Genomic DNA, 16,637 nt, shown 5'->3' with positions numbered 1-16,637 from the left:
AAATAAGTGACCAAAGGGAAACCAAAAGCGTAGGTCCTTTTTAGCAGGTAATACTGGCCAGAATAAACCTAAGGTCCTACAGGCTTGGATATCCTCACTGGCTTCACTTTCCTCTCCTTATCTCTTTTGTTTCCTCAGATTTGGTGATGTGGAGATAGTACTAGAAATTCCTAGAAATTGATGCACATCAGCGAGGGTATGAAGAGACCCACCACCTGCTTTGGGCTGGGGTAGACAGATGCATATATCCCGCAGAGGTGACATAATGTTCAGGTGACGTCTTGAAAGTGCTCCGACCAACTCTTCATGGTTAGGACGTGTGCTATAAGAGGGTCAGAATTAGTAGATGCTAATGAGAATGAAGGTAACTGGCCCACACATAGTCTTGTCCTTTTCAATACAGAATTCACTCAATTAGTACTTAATTAAAATTGAAATCCCCTTTTTTTGGAGCACTTACTATTTGCCAGGCCTGGGGATAGGTGCAAGATCTATGTCTCATTGTTATATGTTTGAGACTGTTTCATCACTGACCAAGAAGTTTCACAATATTTTTCCTGGCTAATTACAAGTCCAGATATTGGTCTTTAAAAATGGGAGGTTTTACTATATGCCTTTCCCTGTTTATGAAGATGTGACTTAGAAATGATCTCTGTTTACGAAAATGTCCCTGCCCTTTGTGCCTCTTTTAGAACAGTTGGGAAGTAGCCAGTTCGTGCTGTCGGTTTCCTTCTTCAGCCTTCCAGCATTAACAAGTTACCCAGAGGCATCCATATCAACTCTCTACACTCATCTCTTTTTTGGGAAGGTTGCTTCCCTCCCCTCTTCCTGACTGCTACTGCTGCACAGCCCAAAAAAGCTATAGCTGAGGCTCCCAGGCAGAGGGAGAGATGAGCCTCAGGCATCCCAAGAGGAATGCACTTTCCCAGAGAAAAGAATAAATAATGGTTGGTGGGAATCATACAGTCAATATTGCATTTCAGGTACACTGTGGCACAAGCAGGCATTTGTGGAACACCACTGTTTATAAAATTGTTCCTGTGGGAAAATGTCTTCTGATCCCAGATAAATGATTTAGAAATAAATTTTCGGAACACGGCCAGTTTTGCTGATGGGGACATCCCATATCTGACAGGAAGGAAAGATAGAATAATACTACATAGTCTGGTAAACTGCTGGGCTTGAACATATTGTAGGGCAGACATCAGGAGTTCAGAAAACAGCGCAATTGGTGATGTCTGTGCAAAGATATGACCTGTGTCCAGAGACGTTCCGGGTGCATGATCTCCAGGTGGTATTCTCCATAACTCAGTGAGGCCTGTTTGAAAGTGCTATTTTCCATTACTGCTGCTGATTATATCCTAAACCACACTCTCCCTTCTTGTATAAATAATGCCCTTTGGTGGAACAGCATCAGGGTATAATTTTGCAATCTATGAATAAAATAAATACCAGCTTTCCAGAGGAAAGAAAAGTTGTGCTACAAATGGGGAAAATATTATCAACAGGAAACACGGCAGGGACCTGCATTTTGCATGGTTTTTAGAAGATAAATGGCTAAATATTTTTGGGTTATGTCTTTTGATAAAAAAAAATAGTATGTTTCCCTAGATAAATTCTGGATATCTCATATATAGGGTATAGTGGATGAGTGACCACACAACCTATTTTATGTATTTGAAATACGCTTATCGTGGAGGAACTATATAGTTGAAGAAGAATTTAACAAATTTCATGTAGTGTATACCATGATATTGAAAAATTCTTCTTTCTTTGTCCTTTTACTTTTTTTAAACAATCAAGAATTTAAAAAAGAAAGGAAGGGGGGAAAAAAAAGATACATGTTGCTGAATCTCTGCCATGGGAAATTTTACTTTCATAGTATTTACTTTTTCCAGAGGCCATTTGTAAACAGCCCTAAAAATACACGAGATTTATATAGGAAATTTCTGTGAAATATATTTCCCAATTGGATCATCCTAGATAAAGGACTCCTTGTCTATCATAGGCTGGATCAACCTAATCGAACCATAATAAATCTAAAAAGACATTTGGAAATATCTGGACGATTCTTTATATTTTTTTAGTTACAACTGAATGTTTGCGATCATGTACATCAGTAGCAAGAAATTATATTTTGCTTGCATGTCAACTTGGGAAAAGTAAAAATAGGCCATTTTTAAAATTCAAAATTAGTTACTTCATTTAGTCATGAAAAACATACCTCCTTCCACCTTAAAATGCCTACTTTATTCAATAGAAAAGAAGATTTGAAAGTTTTAAAAGGCAGCAGAACACCCTTGGCCAGATTCTTTTAGTCAGATAAAACCTTTGCCAACACCCAGGTTTATCAAACAATAAAAGCAGACTGGTAGAATCTTGATATCAAAATTGGACACAAAAGTACCAAACACAATAGAGAATTTGGATTAAGTGCACTTATGAATGCAGATGAAAAAATTAGTAATTGAATCCAACAGTGTGGAAAAAAGAGATAAGACCAATCCAGAGATGGTTTAAGATCTGAAGATCCACTGATATAATGTACAACATTAGCAGTTTAAAAATAAAATAAATAAGAGAAGTAGAAAAAAGAAAAGAGAAAGATCGTCTCAATAGGTGAATGATACTTGGTAAACTTAGTAATCACTTTGGAAAAAAAACTCTTGGAAAACTAGAAATAGAATCTTTTTAAACATAATGAGAGGCATTTACCAGAAATATATAGCAAACCTCATGCTTAATGATAAAATGTTAAGAGCATTCCCATTATAATCAATGAAAAGACAAAGCCACTACTATCTCTTCTACAACTAAAAAAATGTGCTAGATACCTAACCAAGACAAATAAATAGAAAAAATAGCCACTGGGATTAGAAAGAGAAATAAAGGTCTTTATTTGCTATCCGATTATCTGTGTAGAGAATTTGAGAGGATCTATAAATATATTGGAACTAATAGAAGAGCTTAGCAAGATTGTTGGAATTAAGTTCAAGATGCAAAAACCTAGAGTTTCTGTAATCAGCCATCTCTAATTTTTAAATGTAATGGAAAAAGATGCTATTCATAATAACAAAAAGTGTTCATTACCTGGGAATAAATGTAACAAAATATGTGCAAGAAAGTTATAAAACTTGAGTTAAGGGCATGAAAAACCTGACTAAATGGTGAAATATATCATCTTCATGAATGAAAAACCTGAAAGTTGTAAAGATATATATTCTCCTCAGAGTAATCCATGCATTCATTATTCTTTTCTTTTTTTTTTTTTTGAGACGGAGTCTCGCTCTGTTGCCCAGACTGGAGTGCAGTGGCGCGATCTCAGCTCACTGCAAGCTCCGCTTCCCGGGTTCAAGCTATTCTACTGCCTCAGCCTCCCGAGTAGCTGGGACTACAGGCGCTCGCCACCACGCCCGGCTAATTTTTTGTATTTTTAGTAGAGACAGGGTTTCACCGTGTTAGCCAGGATGGTCTCGATCTCCTGACCTCTTGATCCACCCGCCTCGGCCTCCCAAAGTGCTGGGATTCCAGGCGTGAGCCACAGTGCCCGGCCGCATTCATTATTCTAATTAAAATCTCCAAATGACGTATTTTGTAGAACTTGACAAAACAATAGTAAATATTTTAAAAGTAAAGACCTAAAAATAGGCAAAGAGGTTTTTTTATAGAGCAATTCTAATTAAGATAAGTGCTATTCACACAAGACTAAACAAATAGATCAATAGAATAAAGCAGAAAGCCTAGAAATAGACCCCAGCATATATGAATTATTTTAGAGGAAGTATTACAAATAAAGAAGAAAAGGGTGGATCACTCTATTAATGGCAGGGTTACAATCAATTTCGTGGAAACAGAAAATTTAGATTCAAAGTTTCTACTACACACTATAATAAACTAGGTTATATAAAAAACAAACTTAGAAATGATTAGAAAAAAATTGAAGGTGAATTTTTTTTATCATAGGGTATATAACATAAAAAACAGAATTAACAAATGAAAAGACTAATGAATTTGAGGATGTGGTTAAACACGACAGATCACATAAGAACACTCATTTAATTTCTGCTTCCCCAAACCTCTCCAGAATGATAGTAAAGCAATAAAAAAATCATAAATAAATCCTACAAGACAAAGAGTACCTGAAAGGAATTAGCATGAGTCCAGATGTTAGCCAAATTTTGGACTATGGAAAATGGACAGATGGCTGGAAATGGACTCAACAGAGCTGAGAAACTGAAATCTGGTCCTGTGAATTAGGATGCCAGCAAGAAGGATGCTGATTCAAGCCTCAGAATCGGGAAAACCTCGGAATATGGAAGCCCTGGGAACCTCTGAGGACAGGCGGTGGAGCAGAAAACAGATTTGTTGTAAGTCTGGGTAAGGAATAGTTAGAAGTCCAGATAGCGTCCTGTACCCCACACAGCCAGGTGAGCATCTCTCTCTCAACCAGACGGAAAACTGGAAGTTTATTCTGATTCTTCTTTGAAGTGCTGGGCTCAGAGGAACCAAGTGAAGCAGTGAACAGGGAAGAGGCTGAGTGCTGAAAATAAATGTTTAAATGAAAGCCAACTCGTTGAACACTGAACATCTCCAATCGCCTCACCCTGCAGGGCTCCCAGGACACCGACAATCAGGTTTGTATCCCACAGACAGGAAATTGAAGGATTCCATTCCAGAGAAACTGGCATGCTCATGGAAAAAAAGACCTAAACTCACAGACATTTGAGAGACATTGTCCAGTGCACTTTAGTAACCCATTTGCAGCAACTTCCAATTGGCTACTTAGTACCTCACTCTTTTTTTTTTTTTTTTTTGAGATGGAGTCTCACTCTGTCACCCAGGCTGGAGTGCAGTGGCACCATGTCAGCTCACTGCAACCTCTGTCTCCTGGGTTCAATCAATTCTCCTGCCTCAGCCTCCCAAGTAGCTGGGATTACAGGTGCCCATCACCACACCCGGCTAATTTTTGTATTTTTTAGTAGAGACGGGGTTTCCGCACGTTGGCCAGGCTGGTTTCAGTCTCCTGACCTCGTGATCCACCTGCCTCGGTATCCCAAACTGCTGGGATTACAGGCGTGAGCCACCACACCCGGCCTACCTCACTCTTAAATATGAGCATCACATTAAGGAAAGAGAGATTATAACAAACAACAGAAACACACACACACACACACACACACACACACACAGAAGAGAGGTTGGGTAGGAAATGGAAGAAAACTTGGAGAAAACTACAATTACAGTTCTCAGTGAGATAAGAGAAGATATTGTATCCATGGAACCAGAAAATCAGGCTTTAAAAAGGCACTTTCAGAGAACAGAAAAGAACGCTTGTATATGAAAAGTATGATGGCAGAAATTTACAAAAATTCAACTCAAGAAATGCAAGATAAGGTTTAGAAAAATCAACTGGGCACGGTGGTTCATGCCTGTAATCCCAGCCCTTTGGGAGGCTGAGAAGAAGGAGCCTAGGAGTTCAAGACCAGCCTGGGCAACAGGGTGAAACCCTGTCTCTATGAAAAATACAAAAATTAGCTGAGCATGGTGGCACACGCCTGTAGTCCCAGCCCTAGGGAGGCTGAGGTGGGAGGATAGCTTAAGCCCAGGAGGTGGAGGCCGCAGTGAGCCATGATTGTGCCACTGCACCCCAGCTTGGGAAACAGAGGTAGATCTTGTCCTGAAAAAAAAAAGTTCAGGAAAATCTTACAGAAAAATGAAGAAGAAGGCAAGCTGGAATAGAAAAGATAAAAGATAAAAACACTGCATAATTACATCTGAGTGTACATAAAAAAGAGGACAGAAAAAAAATAGTAAGAAGAAAATTATCAAAGGAAATAATAAAAGAAGACTTTTGAAAACTAAAGGATACAAGTTTCCAGATCCAAAGGGCCCAATGGGCCAATACAATGAATGAAAACATATTTCATTCTGAAATTATCAAGTTCCAAGGTTATATGCTTCACCTAAAGGGGGAATAATACTTTGGAGTGAAAATTAGAAACCAAGAAGGAGGACAAAAATCAGGAAACAGAGAATGCAAACCCAGGATAGAGGTGAAAGAGTCCCATAATGGTAGAAGAAAATCCCAGGACAATAGCTGTATGGCTCATTAAGAAAGCAACCATTAGATATGGCAGCAGTGGATGCCAGGAGGAATGTTTTAAGGAAAAGTGAGGTAGATAGATTATTCAATGTATTCTTGGCAAAAGCACTTGCAATAAGTACACAGAAAATAAGCAAATGTAAGATTGAGGTCATTATAATTTTAAAAAATTTGTACAAGAAAGGAAAAGTAATCATTGGATACCATATAGTTCAACTGTAAGAAAAATTTACCACAATCGTAAGAATGTAAATATTGCACATTGATTTTTACCAAAACAAAGATGATGTAATTAGATTCAGAGGATAGCAGGCAAGACCATGTTAGTAGGATGATGCTGGGGAGGAGAGCCAAACCTTCGTTTTCTTCAGCAAGAAATCATAGATAATGTCTACTATTGAAAATGTAATAAATAGCAGAATTAGTATGTTGTTTAGGCTCGTGGAAATAAATGCCTAAAAGAACAGTAAGGCTGGGCACGGTGGCTTGCTCCTATAATCCCAGTATTTTGGGAGGCTGAGGCAGGCAGACCGCTTGAGCCCAGGAGTTTGAGGCCAGCCTGGAAAACATGCTGAAACCTCATCTCTACAAAAAGTATAAAAAATTAGCCAGGTGTGGTGGTGCACACCTGTAGTGCCAGCTACTCAGTAGGTGAGGTGGGAGGGTCACCTGAGCCTGGGAGGTCGAAGCTACAGTGAGTCATGTTTGCACCACTGCACTGCAGCCTGAGTGACTGAGTGAGACCCTGTCTCAAAAAAAAAAAAAAACAAGTTCATTTATTCTTTGATTCACTCACTGAACAAATATTTACTGAGTTTCTACCACATGCCAGGGCCTGTTCTAGATGTTGTGAACAAGATACATTTTGATGGAGGGAGGCAGATATACACATTAGTTAACACATGAATATATAATGTCAGGCAGTGGTAAGCGCTATAAAAAAATTAAAAAAAGGAGTAAAGGAATAGGGAGAAACAGGGTAGTCTTTTCTGAAGAAGGTTTTCAACAGAGACGTGAATAAAGTGAAGGAACAAGCAGTGAGACTACATGAAGGAAAAGCCTTCCAGAAGGCAAGACAGCAAGTGCATATTAAATAAATAGCAACGAGCCCAGGGGGACTTGGGGAGGAGTGAGAGCCAGTGGCCAGATCCGCCATCCAGAGGCTTCTAGCCATGGTAAGTACTGCGGGGCTTGTTCTAAGACGGAAGGTCATTGGAAGATTTTGAGGCAGGAAAAAAAAAAAGCACTGTGTCTACCTTGTCTAGAATAGGGGCGAGATTGCCAGAGGCAGAAACAGGAGGTGATTGCCCCCTCCCAGGTGACAGGTGCTGTTGTGGGCTAGGGCAGTGGTGCTTGGGAGCTGAGAGAGCATTTAATTCTAGGACATGGAGATTCACTGATGGCTTAGATGAGGACTGTGAGAAAAAGAGAGGAATCAAGAGTGTCTCCTGTTATGGTCTGAATAATGGAGTGAATGGGAGTGCTATTGAATAGAACGGGCACCCCTGAGGGGGACAGACATTTGCAGGGAGGGGTGGAAATCATATTAGACATATTTCAGGCATGTTAAGATGTTAAGAGGGGAGGGAGTGTCATATGCAAATCTGGTGTTCAGAAAAGGGATCCAGGCTTGAGATGCACATTTGCAAATGCTCAGTTTTTAGATAGGATTTAAAACCAGGAATGAGTTACCTGAGGGAGTGCAGACAGAAAAGAGCGGAGATGTGGGAGCTAACACCCCAATATTTACAGCCCAGAAAAAGAGGCTGAGAAGGAGCTGAGAGCCATTGCTCAGGGGAAGAGGCAGTTGAAGGAAGGGGTGGTGTGGAGGACTCCTGCTTTTGTTAAAAGTCATATAGTATTATTTAACTTTTCAAACAATATAGCTTGTGATAGATTGGGTTATTGTTACCCGATTCACTTCCTCTTTTAATGGAATTCTTTGCAGCACTCTAAGTAGGCGGACTTGACCATGTGGTTTGCCTTGAGCAGTGCAACGTGGCCAGAGGTGACGGCGTGCCTGTCCATGGGGGAGGCTTAAAGAGGCGTCACATGTTTGCTTTTGCCTTGAACACCTGCCCTTTGCTATGATAACAGCATCCCCCATGCAGTGGGTTGAGCAGTGCCCCCTGACAATATGTTCATCCAAACATATAGGACCTTATTTGGAAATAGGGTCTTTGTATATATAATTAAGGATCTCAATATGAAGTCATACTGGATTGTCCAGGTGGGCCTGAAATCCAACCACAAGTGGCCTTATAAGAAAAAGACAGGGAGATTTGAGATACACAAGACACGGAGGAGAAGAGGGGGTGAATACAGAGGCAGGGATGGAAGCAACACACCTACAAGCCAAGGAATGCTGAGGCTTGCCAGTGACCCCTAGAAGCTGGAAGGGAGGCGTGGGGTGCAGTCTCCCTCAGGGCCCCAGAAAAAGCCAACGACCCTGTTGACACCTTGATTTTGTACTCCTGGCCTCCAGAACTGTGAGAGAAGAAATGTGCATTGCTCTAAGTCACCCAGTTTGTGGTAATTTGTAATAGCAGCACAGGAAACGAATCCTCCCCAGATAGTGGCTGCTCTGCAGTTTGGTTTCCAGAATAAGAAGACACATGGAGCGGGGCTGGGCCAGTGAGTCCAGTCAACACCAGCAGAGCTACTATTTCCCAGGCCTCATGTGACGGGAGCAAGAAACAAATGTTTGCTGTTGTAAGCCACTGAGGTTTGAGAGCATTTTTTCTTTTTACAAAGAGAAAGGTAACTAATATTTATAAATATTAAGTGAGAGTTAAACTAAAGAAAAAAATTTGGTTACATCAAGAAATAAAAATTTCTGTTCAAAAAAAGCCACCATCTACAAAGGGAAAAGAGAAGCCAAGAGAAAATTTTCAATGTTTAAAACACAGAATTAGAATCTAGACTATTGGCAGAACATGGTGGCTCCCACCTGCAATCCCAGTACTTTGGGAGGCCAAGGCAGGAGTATCACCTGAGGTCAGGAGTTCAAGACCAGCCTGGCCAAAATGGTGAAACGCTGTCTCTACTAAAAATACAAAAATTAGCTAGGCATGTTGGCGCATGCCTGTAATCCCAGCTACTCAAGAGGTTGAGGCAGGAGAATTGCTTGAACCCGGGAGGCGGAGGTTGCAGGGAGCCAAGATCACACCACTGCACTCTGCACTCTAGTCTGGGCAACACAGCAAGACTCCATCTTAAAAAAAAAAATCTAGACTATCACGGAATGCCTACAAATCAACTGATACAGAGAGAGAGAGTGTGTGTGTAAGAGAAAACCCAATAAAAAATAGGCATAGGATAAACAGTCCACTTAGAGAACACTGCAAAGGTCAAAAGCCTTGAAATGATGTTCAATTTCATTAGTCATCAGAAAAATGCAAGTTAAAACAATGACAACCAGATTGGTAAAGAAAAAAAAAAGTTTAATCACGCAAAACTAAACGTTGTTGATGATGTACAAATTCTTATACATTTTGGATAGGAAAGTAGATTGGTGCATTCACTTTGTTGAGTGATTTGACAATATCTAGTGACTTTCAGTATGCACATCTATATTCTGTAATCCCATTTCTAGGTATATCCTCTTGGGACGCCCTCACACTCTTAAGCCAAGAGACATGTCAAAGGAAGCTCATTCGAGCATTGTTTGCAGTAGTAAAAACATTATTAAAAATGCTGCAGTAGCAATTGACAGGGGAGAGGCTACAGAAACCATGATATATAACATAATAGCTAAATATCTAATTATATAAATATATGTATAATTATAAAAATATATAATAGCTAATACCATATTATATATGGAATAGGATGGGGTATTATACATAATAGCTAAAATGAATGACCTAGATGTACCTGAAACTCAGAAGCATATTGAGTGGGAAAAAAGAAGCAGGTTGCAATTGGAATTATTCCATTTGTATGAATCATTTAAGAATGCATATGAGAATGGACTAGAACCACATCAAATTTAAGATAGTTGTCGGCCATAAGGAGGGAGAGAGGGGAATGGTACTGCTCTTGAAATTAAGAAATTTAAAATATATCAGCAATGCATAAAAGAGGATCTTAAGCAATTATGAAAAAAAAATTACATCTGTTAACACTGCAGAGTATGTACACAGCTGTTTGTTGTGTTATTCTTAAGCTTTTTGTTGTTTTGTTTTTTTAAAAAAATTGCAATATAAATGAGACATTCTCCCCTCAGAGAACTAGTAATCTGGTCCTCTAGATTACTTCTCCGATGTTCCTATGACATCAGGAAAAGCCACTGTGCTTCTTTGTCCTCAGGCCAACAGAGTAGCTCACTTGGGGCCAGCCCAACTAGCAGGAGAATGGACCTGCCCTGACTGTGAGGTCCTCAGCTTAGTCACACATTTGTACAAAGGCTTTGACACCATAACATCAATAGTCACTCTTTAAGGAGTAATAACTTAAGCCACAGCCTGCTTAGCACCTGCTCAGCACTTGGTGCCACCTGTTTTATCAGTAGGGTGCAGATGAAATGAGAGCCTGCACTGACCCACTTTGATGGGGCCAGTCTCCTGGGGCGGCAGGTGGAAGAAGAAGGGCACTGATGGTCCGGAATAAGGCTGAGGACCTGACAAAATGAAAGAGGACATGATCAGAGAAGACCCAGTGTAGATGAAGGAGCTCCTGAGATAAATGGTACTGTTTCTCACTTCCATGGAACAGGACTGGCCATCCCCTCAGCCTTCCTATAGGAAGTCTCTGTCTCCTTATTTCCTGAGCTATAGAGGATGACTGGATGTCTCCATGTTCCACCCTTCCCAGTCCACCCATATTCATTGCTGTTGGATTTGCTCTAACCTTAGAGAAAGCAAAAAGTTTCCAGAAATTTCTCCCAGTCTCCAATGGGTATCTGAGTCATGCAAAGCTGTGGCTAGATTTTTCTCAGCTATTCATTTGTTTATTCATTCATTTATTCACTCAACATCTGAGCATCTGTTACCTGCAAGGCTTAGTGTTAGGTTCTGTCCTTGTTCTAATCTTGTCACTGTCACTTTCATATAATCAGAGACACGGTGTGTGCCTCTAGAGAACTGCTGTTCTAATGGGGAAGCTCTGACAGGCACCAGAGATGGACTCCAGGATGGCAAGTCCTGAGAGAGACCATTTGGCTCTGCACGTCTGCACGTGCTTACCCAGCCATGCACGTTTCCTCTTCCCGTTCATGCTCAAGGAAGCCTGTCTGAAATCCAACCAAGACTGTTTGGTGAGGCCTGGCCTCCCCTCCTAACCAGAAAACACACCCTTCACTCATTTCAGAAAAAAAAAAATAAAAAAGCCAATCTTATAATTGGCTTTGCATTGCAGGCATACTTGTGAGGGGCGCAAATAAGAAAACATTTAAAATATTTGATCTATTTTGGGCGAGGTTCTGTAGCTTTGGCCTAGCCGACTGTCATCTGAGAGGCAAGAAGCTAGAGATTTCTCTTGGGGGATAGACTATTTTTAAGATCGGAAAAATATTTTTAAAGAGATTGCTGCGTCTGGCGATAACTGAGGAGAAATGGCTGTTTGGACTAAGCAAACTGTGTGATATAGATGCGTCTAACCACTGATCAAGCTCTGCTGAGGTTTGATGAATTTATATCACACACACACACACACACACACACAGAGACAGAGAGAGAGAGTGTGTGTGTACACGAGGGAGAACTGAAATATCTTTGCAGCTTCGCGGTCTGGTCCCTTTCTGAACCCTCACTGGGCCTTTCAGCTTCATTTCACCTCACGCTGCTTCCTGCTCTTTCGTCTCTCTGTTGGTCCCTCCTCTCTGTCTGTAAACATGTCCAAGGGTTGGGGTGAAAATACCTTTGACTGACTCTTGTTTCTTTTAGCTCCAGTCTTCTCTTTCCTCTTAGTGTCAAATTTCTCCAAATGATTAGTTTATGAAGCAGCCCCTCCCCGTTCTTTGTCCATGACCTCAGCTCTTGATCCATGGCCATTTTGTCTTCAGCCTCCCTTCCTCCCTCCCTGTCTGCCCGCCACGATCCCTAACTCCTCTTGCTTCTGTCTTCGTCTTTGGTGGCTCCTGACGCCAGTGTCTAGCCTATCGTCCTATCTCTCTGGCCTCTTGACATTTTCTTCTTGTGCTTTCTTTTCCCTAAACATGGGCATCCTCCCAGGTCCAGGCTTGATCTCTCCCCTAGAAACCAATAATACCTACTTCACAGGACAGAAGTAAGAATTAAATGAAATAAAATGCATATGAAGCTGCTTTGCGAACTAACTGCTCATTTACTTACACACAATAAACATTTATGAAGTAGCTTCTCTGTACTAAAACTTTTCTCAGTCCTGATGTATTAGGCCATTCTAGCATTGCTAAAAACACCTGAGACTGGGCAATTTATAAAGAAAAGAGGAGGCCGGGTGCCGTGGCTCATGCCTGTAATCCCAGCACTTTGGGAGGCTGAGGCAGGTGGATCACCCGAGGTCAGGAGTTCGAGACTAGCCTGGCCAACATGGTGAAACTGCATCTCTACTAAAAGTACAAGAATTAGCCGGGTGTGGTGGCCTGTAGTCCCAGCTACATGGGAGGCTGAGGCAGGAGAATTGGTTGAACCCAGGAGGCAGAGGTTGCAGTGAGCCAAGATCGTGCCACTACACTCCAGCCTGGGTGACAGAGTGAGACTCCCTCTCAAAAAAGAAAAGAAAAGAAAAGAGGTTTAAGGGGCTCATGGTTCTGCAGGCTTTATAGGAAGAATGGTACCAGCACCTGCCCACCTTCTGGTGAAGCCTCAGGAATCTTTCAATCATGATGGAAGGCAAAGCAGGAGCAGGTGCTTCACATGGTGAAAACAGGAGCTAGCTAGAGAGAGAGAGAGAAAGAGAGAGAGAGAGGTGCCATACACTTTTAAACAGCCAGATATTGTGAGAACTCACTCACTATCCTGAGGACAGCACTAAGAAGATGGTGCTAAATCATTCATGAGAAATCCATCCCCATGATCCAATCACCTTTGAGGGCAGCACCAAGAAGATGGTGCTAAACCATTCATGAGAAATCCATCCCCATGATCCGATCACCTCCTACCAGGCCCCACCTCCAATACTGCACATTACAATTCAACATGAGATTTGGGTGGGGACAAATATTCAAACGATATCACCTGGGAATACATTGATAACTGTATGAGACACTGTACCTGCCCTTCTCATAAAAGGGGTTTGCCTTTTGCTGGCAGATGTACATGGAATCGCATAAGTGCAGTAGTGGGGCAGGTGTCCCACAAAAATTCTGTGCAGTGGGGATTATGTCAGGCAACCAAGGAGGAAGAGGTCATTCCTATCTTACTAGGGTTTAAAAAAAAACTCATTTGTTCTCATGTTGTTAACAATTAGCTCTTGTGATAACAAATAATATGCATATTTATACCCTGAACTTTTCTTTCTTTCTTTTTTTTTTCCGAGACGGAGTCTTGCTCTGTCATCCAGGCTGGAGTACAGTGGCACAATCTCAGCTCACTGCAACCTCTGCCCCCGGGCTTAAGCAATTATCCTGCCTCAGCCTCCAGAGTAACTGGGATTACAGGCGTGCACCACCACACTTGGCTAATTTTTGTATTTTTAGTAGAGACAGGGTTTCACCATGTTGGCCAGGCTGCTCTCAAACTCCTGACCTCATGATCCACCCACCTCAGCCTTCCAAAATGCTGGGATCAGAGGCGTGAGCCACCGCGCCCAGCCTGAACTTTGTTTTCATTGCAAATTAATGCACTTACTCAGACACCTTCAATATCATCTTACTACCAATAAGATAAAGTTAAGGCTTGGCTGAGCATTTTAGGGGAATCAATAATCATCCCTCTGCTTGCTTTTCCTACAATTCCCTGCACAAACTTCTACTTTCTCCCTCTCTTATCTCCTTGGCACCAGCCCCACATCATGTAGTGCACCTCCTGCCTCAGTGACTTCAGTCTTGGTGCTTCTCCCGCTTCACATTTGCCCACTCTGGCTCCAGACCCACATGAAACCTGCCTCTAAAATCCCAGCACCCAGCTCACACCCTTTCTCGGACAACTTGCAATCCAAGAAGTGAGGTCAGACTCTCATTTTCTCTTTATCATTTACTGACTTGAATTATTTGATTTGATTGTATTTAAGTATATCCGTCCTGTTTCCCTAACTAGATTAACAACTAATTAATTAATAGTTGAGTGATAGCTAATGAATAACTAATTAATCAATGAATAATTGACAAATATTTCTTGAGTGCCTGTTATGTGTTACTCTATTAAGCCCTAATGCCATTGTGGTGAACAAGGCAAACACAATTTTAAAAAATCAAGTCTATATCATAAAATCATCAGCCATATACCATCCCTACCTATATTTCTCTTTTTTTCTGTTTTTCTCTACTGCCTTTCTGAGCCAGAATTTAAAAATGCAAACAAAATATGAAGGTACCTTGACAAAATTATTTATATTCAACTTGTACACAAACCCAGAACCAAATCTGAGAATGCAAGTTGGTGCCTGGGGAATGGTGAGTGTGGATTTGGGTCCAGGCCAGGAGCCCTGGAGTCTGGTTGTTTGTTGCTACCCTAATTAAGAGGTGCAGGTGTCTGGAAAGGGGAGCTAATGATACAGTCCTCCCACATGCCCAGGAATGCCAGGCATACCACACACAGAACTACCCTTGTATGGACTTTGGGGACACTTTGTTACATGTATCTTCTCGAAGGCAGAGAAGTAGTAGCCATAATAATAACAAACACCTAAGTATGGCTAAGGGCTTATTTAGAAACTAGAGTGCCAATTAGCTAAGTTAAAGTGGGAAATACTTTTTTTTTTTTTTTTTTTGAGATGGAGTCTCGCCCTGTCACCCAGGCTGGAGTGCAATGGCACGATCTTGGCTCACTGCAACCTCTGCCTCCTGGGTTCCAACAATTCTCATGCCTCAGCCTCCTGAGTAGCTGGGATTACAGGTGCCTGCCACCACATCCAGCTAATTTTTGTATTTTTAGTAGAGACGGGGTTTCACCATGTTAGCCAGGCTGGTCTCAAACTCCTGACCTCGTGATCCACCCGCCTTAGCCTCCCAAAGTGCTGGGATTACAGACATGAACCATTGCGCCCAGCTAGTGGGAAATATATTCTGAGAGGGAAAACTCAGGTGGCCATTTATAACAACTCTTCTCTCCAGTGGACAGCCCCTCTCAGGACACAGAGAAAGAGGTGTTAGGGAAAGTTCTGACCGAGAACCTAAGAGGCTGGCCAGTCTGGAGAGTTGGCTCCAGCAATCTGTGGTGGCTGATAAATTGCCCCTCTTTAGGGATATTTCTGTCTGAAAAACTAAGCCCCATTGCTCGAAGAACTTCTTCTCCCTAAAATAATACCAGAGGATTACTCATATGTTCTTTTTGCTCAAACTCCGAAACACTTGCCTTCTCTTTGCCTGCCATTTACACTGCCTTCTTTCAAGTAATGGATCTCATGTTTATGTATTATGCTTAATTGAATATTTCCTGGTGTTTTATAGGAATCTATCTCCTTAGAAAGACTATCTCTAAATCTCAAAGTCACTTTGTTGAATAGTTAATTTCTGGGATGTTTTTATTTAAGTAGACTATTTACAATATGTGACTCTAGATAGACAGACTGAGAGATCGATTAGATAGACAGACAGATAAATAGTTAGATTAGATAGATAAATAGATAATAGGTAGATAGACGTATAGATAGAGATATGGTCCTAGATCTAGATCTAGATCTAATTGAGCAAGTACTCATTTCTGTATCCCAGCGTCTGGTATAATATCACACAAAATGTTATGGGATGAATGAATTTTAGAGCATTTTAAGTTCCTGATCTCATTTCCAAATTGTGGGATTCTTCTTACTTTCAGAACCCTATATAATTTGGATCTGTGTCCTGGCCCAAATCTCATGTCCAGTTGTAATCCCCAATGTTGGAGGTGGGGCCTGGTGGGAGGTGATTGGATCATGGGTGTGGATTTCCCCCTTGGTGCTGTTCTCGTCATAGTGAGTGAGTGCTCTTGAGATCTGTTTGTTTAAAAGTGTGTGGCATCTGCCTGCTGTCTGTCTCCCTCCTCCTCCAGCCATGTAAGATGGGGTTGCTTCCCCTTTGCCTTCTACCAGGGTTGTAAGTTTCCTGAAACCTCCCCAGAAGCCATGCAGATGTCAGCATCATGCTTCCTGTACAGCCAGTGAAACCGTGAGCCAATTAAACCTCTTTTCTTTATAAATTACCTAGTCTCTGGTATTTCTTTATAGTAATGTGAGAATGGACTAATACAGAACCCTTAGCTAGGAGGGCTTTTAGCAACTCTCCCAATCCAGAACTCTAACACTCCTCGCCTCCCATGGAGAAAACCCATGCTCGAGACTGCCCAAGTTCAAAGAGACCATTCGACATTATCTAGGCACTAGAGCCTAGAGCCATAGAATATATCTATTTAGGGCCAGATGCTCCCTTTACCAGGCTGGAGTGGCAAGGAGAGCTGGGACTACACTCACTTAG

General features: G+C 41.5%; 1 protein-coding gene across 2 annotated transcripts in view; it reads right to left on the bottom strand.

Annotated features, from left to right (window-relative positions):
- The window catches only part of CALD1 (caldesmon 1), a 225,817-nt gene that overhangs the window by 192,408 nt on the left and 16,772 nt on the right, over positions 1–16,637 (bottom strand). The gene's annotated exons all lie outside the window — the stretch shown is intronic.

Source organism: Pan troglodytes, chromosome 6 (genome assembly GCF_028858775.2).
Source record: "Pan troglodytes isolate AG18354 chromosome 6, NHGRI_mPanTro3-v2.0_pri, whole genome shotgun sequence".
NCBI lineage: Eukaryota > Metazoa > Chordata > Mammalia > Primates > Hominidae > Pan > Pan troglodytes.
The sequence above is the reverse complement of the archived record's forward strand: the minus strand, read 5'-3'. Positions and strand labels throughout refer to the sequence as shown.